Source organism: Rhinoderma darwinii, chromosome 5, assembly GCF_050947455.1.
Source record: "Rhinoderma darwinii isolate aRhiDar2 chromosome 5, aRhiDar2.hap1, whole genome shotgun sequence".
In the NCBI taxonomy this organism is placed as follows: Eukaryota; Metazoa; Chordata; class Amphibia; order Anura; family Rhinodermatidae; genus Rhinoderma; species Rhinoderma darwinii.
The window spans coordinates 230,496,192-230,502,191 of NC_134691.1; the positions used below are offsets into that span (position 1 = coordinate 230,496,192).

The 6,000-nt window shown below is 49.7% G+C and overlaps 2 non-coding genes and 2 pseudogenes across 2 annotated transcripts; all 4 read right to left on the bottom strand.

Moving 5' to 3' along the window:
• Nucleotides 1–625: 625 nt before the first annotated feature.
• On the bottom strand, nt 626–695 carry LOC142654738 (U2 spliceosomal RNA; annotated as a pseudogene).
• Nucleotides 696–2,025: 1,330 nt separating this feature from the next.
• On the bottom strand, nt 2,026–2,207 carry LOC142654261 (U2 spliceosomal RNA). Its single transcript, XR_012848960.1, has one exon. It is a non-coding gene; the product is annotated as a U2 spliceosomal RNA (small nuclear RNA).
• A 787-nt stretch (nt 2,208–2,994) lies between these two features.
• LOC142654739 (U2 spliceosomal RNA) lies at nt 2,995–3,064 on the bottom strand (annotated as a pseudogene).
• A 1,325-nt stretch (nt 3,065–4,389) lies between these two features.
• LOC142653635 (U2 spliceosomal RNA) lies at nt 4,390–4,580 on the bottom strand. The gene has a single exon (XR_012848560.1). It is a non-coding gene; the product is annotated as a U2 spliceosomal RNA (small nuclear RNA).
• Between the last annotated feature and the right edge of the window lie 1,420 nt (nt 4,581–6,000).

A 6,000-nucleotide genomic window follows, 5' to 3' on the forward strand; every position in this document is an offset into this window, starting at 1 on the left:
CCCCCCTCGCCGAAGCTTAGGGAGACCCAAACACACTCCTAGGCTTCTACCTGGGCTGCCACCCCAGTGTCCACCTAGGAGCCTGCATCCTAGTTGCACCTCCCCTCCGAAGAAGGGAGGCCGGGTTGCAGGGGAAAAAGGAACCAGAAGGCCACACATTTTCCCCCTAGACCTCAGGAGGGTCCCAAAAGGGCACCGCATCCCAAAATCCTTGTGACAAACGTGACAAACACACAGTGAAAAACAAAATTAAATAAGTGGATGTGCGCTGTGATACAGCCTGGACATCCGCCAGGTATAAAAAATTCCTCATCTCCCAGCCAGAAGGCCGGGAGAATAAAGGTGTGTGCTCATATAGCGTGAAAGAGAGTGCGTGCAAGTGTGCCTTCACTCAGTGGGATCCCACCCCCAGTGAGTTAGGGCACCCCAGGGTCACCAGCCCTGGGGCACATAGCAACTCGGGCTTCCAAACTACCCGGCCTAATGACCTCGATCCGGCGGTCGCCTGGTCACCTACAAATGGTACCTTTAAACCAAATGCGTACACCAGAGCGATGACCGTTGTGGTTCCCTGCCCTCACCTCGGCGTTCTGTCATCCCCCTACGATGGCCCACGTACCACCGGCAGGGATGATTACTAACCTCAGCTTGAGCAGGTACTACACTTGATCTTAGCCAAAAGGCCGAGAAGCGATAACCCGAATGGGCCGGCCGTTGACCGAGCCTGCCTAATACTGCTGTTCACCCCTTGCAGCGATTGATTCAGCCTACTCCTAGGCAATTCCATGGGGCCCTGCAGGCTCACACACATTTACAGCTACTAAGCGGGAGGGAGGTGAATAAAGGCCGGAGAGGAAGCCAGACAGGATTTGCTTCTTTTGCTTGCACCACAATGCAGTGCTGAAAGAGGAGGAGGAATCTACATAAAAACGCCTTCCTGGCAACGCCCAAATGCCCTCCTGCCATGCAGATAAACACTGGCAGCGGCAGCAAGTGCATGCCCACAGCCACCCCTTGTTCCTTCACACCTTGTATCAGCTTTAATCCAATCCAGTCCGGTGCTGCCTGCTGAGCAGCACTGACCAACACTGCCTGGGCCCAGGCTTTTATCTCTGAGGCAGGCCCCATTATGATGTCAGAAAGCTGGCTCTGGAATCCTGAGGGCTCCACTATGACACGTGCAAAGTTCCGTCTGAACTTTATATAAGACGGTGCGGCTCAGTCAGTCACTCAGTGTTGCCTGAGAGGGCAACACTGCAACAGCCGGCCGCCAGGCTGTCTTTTTTTTGCACAGCTACTTGCCTCCAGGAGGCCACAAGAGGGAGACAAGGGACTGCAAAATGGAAAATAGGCATCCACCAACTTTACAGACAACTTCTCTTTGCTCCTACAACCTCCATCCTTGCACAGTTTGTTATTCTTCCAGGTAACATAGTAACAAATCCAAATTGCTGCTCTCTTTGTAGGCAAGCAAGGGTTTGTTGCAACTGCAATTCTTACTTCTTCTTGAAATGTAGGGACGACAGTACATTCCATCACATCCATCTAGTGTACACAGGTAGGTCCATTGTGGCGGGTAGGCGGCTGGCTGCTTTAATGGCTGTTTGCTGTTCCCCTACTCCACTCCACTCCACTATTTGACTGTGGTGCTGCATCAATCAGTGGCTGGCTCAGGTGCAGCTCTTTAACTTACCTAAAAGGGAGGGCGGAGAGAAGACAAGGAAGGTGAATGAGCTGTTCCAATGTGAAATGCCGGAAACACAGAAACACAGAAGACACACACACACACACACACACACACACACACACACACACACACACACACACACACACACAACAAGAGGTGGCAATGTATTAATTAATTGCATTTAATAAATGAGCTCATTATCACACATGACTGTACAAATGCATTGTCCAACAGGTGTTGAAATAATGGGATTAAAAGGGGAGATCCCATCAGAAAGACAAAAACAATAGCAAACACAAATAGCACTTTTGGAATCTGATTTTAGTCAACACATAAGGGAAGGGTGCACCGGTCCTGGAAATACTGCAATACCAGGTCAATGCGTGGAGTGGACAGAGCAAGCTCTATTTCCATCTCCCTGTTCGAAAAATCCATTTAATATATGGTCCCCAGATAGGGGACGTATCAGATATTAAACTGATAAGAACAGATTTTTTTTTTTTTTTTTTGAAAGCCCGAGTCGTGCTTTCTATCACCCAAGTGCATAAAAAGTGCAGAGGTGCCACACAAAAAGTGCACAAGGATGCGGTCTATCGCAGCCCTTCTCTTAAAAGAGAGAGGCCCCGCATAACCATTCCCTGACCCTCCAAACCATAGGCCTAGAGGATCAAGGATCGATGGTCCCCCCTCGCCGAAGCTTAGGGAGACCCAAACACACTCCTAGGCTTCTACCTGGGCTGCCACCCCAGTGTCCACCTAGGAGCCTGCATCCTAGTTGCACCTCCCCTCCGAAGAAGGGAGGCCGGGTTGCAGGGGAAAAAGGAACCAGAAGGCCACACATTTTCCCCCTAGACCTCAGGAGGGTCCCAAAAGGGCACCGCATCCCAAAATCCTTGTGACAAACGTGACAAACACACAGTGAAAAACAAAATTAAATAAGTGGATGTGCGCTGTGATACAGCCTGGACATCCGCCAGGTATAAAAAATTCCTCATCTCCCAGCCAGAAGGCCGGGAGAATAAAGGTGTGTGCTCATATAGCGTGAAAGAGAGTGCGTGCAAGTGTGCCTTCACTCAGTGGGATCCCACCCCCAGTGAGTTAGGGCACCCCAGGGTCACCAGCCCTGGGGCACATAGCAACTCGGGCTTCCAAACTACCCGGCCTAATGACCTCGATCCGGCGGTCGCCTGGTCACCTACAAATGGTACCTTTAAACCAAATGCGTACACCAGAGCGATGACCGTTGTGGTTCCCTGCCCTCACCTCGGCGTTCTGTCATCCCCCTACGATGGCCCACGTACCACCGGCAGGGATGATTACTAACCTCAGCTTGAGCAGGTACTACACTTGATCTTAGCCAAAAGGCCGAGAAGCGATAACCCGAATGGGCCGGCCGTTGACCGAGCCTGCCTAATACTGCTGTTCACCCCTTGCAGCGATTGATTCAGCCTACTCCTAGGCAATTCCATGGGGCCCTGCAGGCTCACACACATTTACAGCTACTAAGCGGGAGGGAGGTGAATAAAGGCCGGAGAGGAAGCCAGACAGGATTTGCTTCTTTTGCTTGCACCACAATGCAGTGCTGAAAGAGGAGGAGGAATCTACATAAAAACGCCTTCCTGGCAACGCCCAAATGCCCTCCTGCCATGCAGATAAACACTGGCAGCGGCAGCAAGTGCATGCCCACAGCCACCCCTTGTTCCTTCACACCTTGTATCAGCTTTAATCCAATCCAGTCCGGTGCTGCCTGCTGAGCAGCACTGACCAACACTGCCTGGGCCCAGGCTTTTATCTCTGAGGCAGGCCCCATTATGATGTCAGAAAGCTGGCTCTGGAATCCTGAGGGCTCCACTATGACACGTGCAAAGTTCCGTCTGAACTTTATATAAGACGGTGCGGCTCAGTCAGTCACTCAGTGTTGCCTGAGAGGGCAACACTGCAACAGCCGGCCGCCAGGCTGTCTTTTTTTTGCACAGCTACTTGCCTCCAGGAGGCCACAAGAGGGAGACAAGGGACTGCAAAATGGAAAATAGGCATCCACCTACTTTACAGACAACTTCTCTTTGCTCCTACAACCTCCATCCTTGCACAGTTTGTTATTCTTCCAGGTAACATAGTAACAAATCCAAATTGCTGCTCTCTTTGTAGGCAAGCAAGGGTTTGTTGCAACTGCAATTCTTACTTCTTCTTGAAATGTAGGGACGACAGTACATTCCATCACATCCATCTAGTGTACACAGGTAGGTCCATTGTGGCGGGTAGGCGGCTGGCTGCTTTAATGGCTGTTTGCTGTTCCCCTACTCCACTCCACTCCACTATTTGACTGTGGTGCTGCATCAATCAGTGGCTGGCTCAGGTGCAGCTCTTTAACTTACCTAAAAGGGAGGGCGGAGAGAAGACAAGGAAGGTGAATGAGCTGTTCCAATGTGAAATGCCGGAAACACAGAAACACAGAAGACACACACACACACACACACACACACACACACACACACACACACACACACACACACACAAGAGGTGGCAATGTATTAATTAATTGCATTTAATAAATGAGCTCATTATCACACATGACTGTACAAATGCATTGTCCAACAGGTGTTGAAATAATGGGATTAAAAGGGGAGATCCCATCAGAAAGACAAAAACAATAGCAAACACAAATAGCACTTTTGGAATCTGATTTTAGTCAACACATAAGGGAAGGGTGCACCGGTCCTGGAAATACTGCAATACCAGGTCAATGCGTGGAGTGGACAGAGCAAGCTCTATTTCCATCTCCCTGTTCGAAAAATCCATTTAATATATGGTCCCCAGATAGGGGACGTATCAGATATTAAACTGATAAGAACAGATACTACACTTGATCTTAGCCAAAAGGCCGAGAAGCGATAACCCGAATGGGCCGGCCGTTGACCGAGCCTGCCTAATACTGCTGTTCACCCCTTGCAGCGATTGATTCAGCCTACTCCTAGGCAATTCCATGGGGCCCTGCAGGCTCACACACATTTACAGCTACTAAGCGGGAGGGAGGTGAATAAAGGCCGGAGAGGAAGCCAGACAGGATTTGCTTCTTTTGCTTGCACCACAATGCAGTGCTGAAAGAGGAGGAGGAATCTACATAAAAACGCCTTCCTGGCAACGCCCAAATGCCCTCCTGCCATGCAGATAAACACTGGCAGCGGCAGCAAGTGCATGCCCACAGCCACCCCTTGTTCCTTCACACCTTGTATCAGCTTTAATCCAATCCAGTCCGGTGCTGCCTGCTGAGCAGCACTGACCAACACTGCCTGGGCCCAGGCTTTTATCTCTGAGGCAGGCCCCATTATGATGTCAGAAAGCTGGCTCTGGAATCCTGAGGGCTCCACTATGACACGTGCAAAGTTCCGTCTGAACTTTATATAAGACGGTGCGGCTCAGTCAGTCACTCAGTGTTGCCTGAGAGGGCAACACTGCAACAGCCGGCCGCCAGGCTGTCTTTTTTTTGCACAGCTACTTGCCTCCAGGAGGCCACAAGAGGGAGACAAGGGACTGCAAAATGGAAAATAGGCATCCACCAACTTTACAGACAACTTCTCTTTGCTCCTACAACCTCCATCCTTGCACAGTTTGTTATTCTTCCAGGTAACATAGTAACAAATCCAAATTGCTGCTCTCTTTGTAGGCAAGCAAGGGTTTGTTGCAACTGCAATTCTTACTTCTTCTTGAAATGTAGGGACGACAGTACATTCCATCACATCCATCTAGTGTACACAGGTAGGTCCATTGTGGCGGGTAGGCGGCTGGCTGCTTTAATGGCTGTTTGCTGTTCCCCTACTCCACTCCACTCCACTATTTGACTGTGGTGCTGCATCAATCAGTGGCTGGCTCAGGTGCAGCTCTTTAACTTACCTAAAAGGGAGGGCGGAGAGAAGACAAGGAAGGTGAATGAGCTGTTCCAATGTGAAATGCCGGAAACACAGAAACACAGAAGACACACACACACACACACACACACACACACACACACACACACACACACACACACACACACACACACACAACAAGAGGTGGCAATGTATTAATTAATTGCATTTAATAAATGAGCTCATTATCACACATGACTGTACAAATGCATTGTCCAACAGGTGTTGAAATAATGGGATTAAAAGGGGAGATCCCATCAGAAAGACAAAAACAATAGCAAACACAAATAGCACTTTTGGAATCTGATTTTAGTCAACACATAAGGGAAGGGTGCACCGGTCCTGGAAATACTGCAATACCAGGTCAATGCGTGGAGTGGACAGAGCAAGCTCTATTTCCATCTCCCT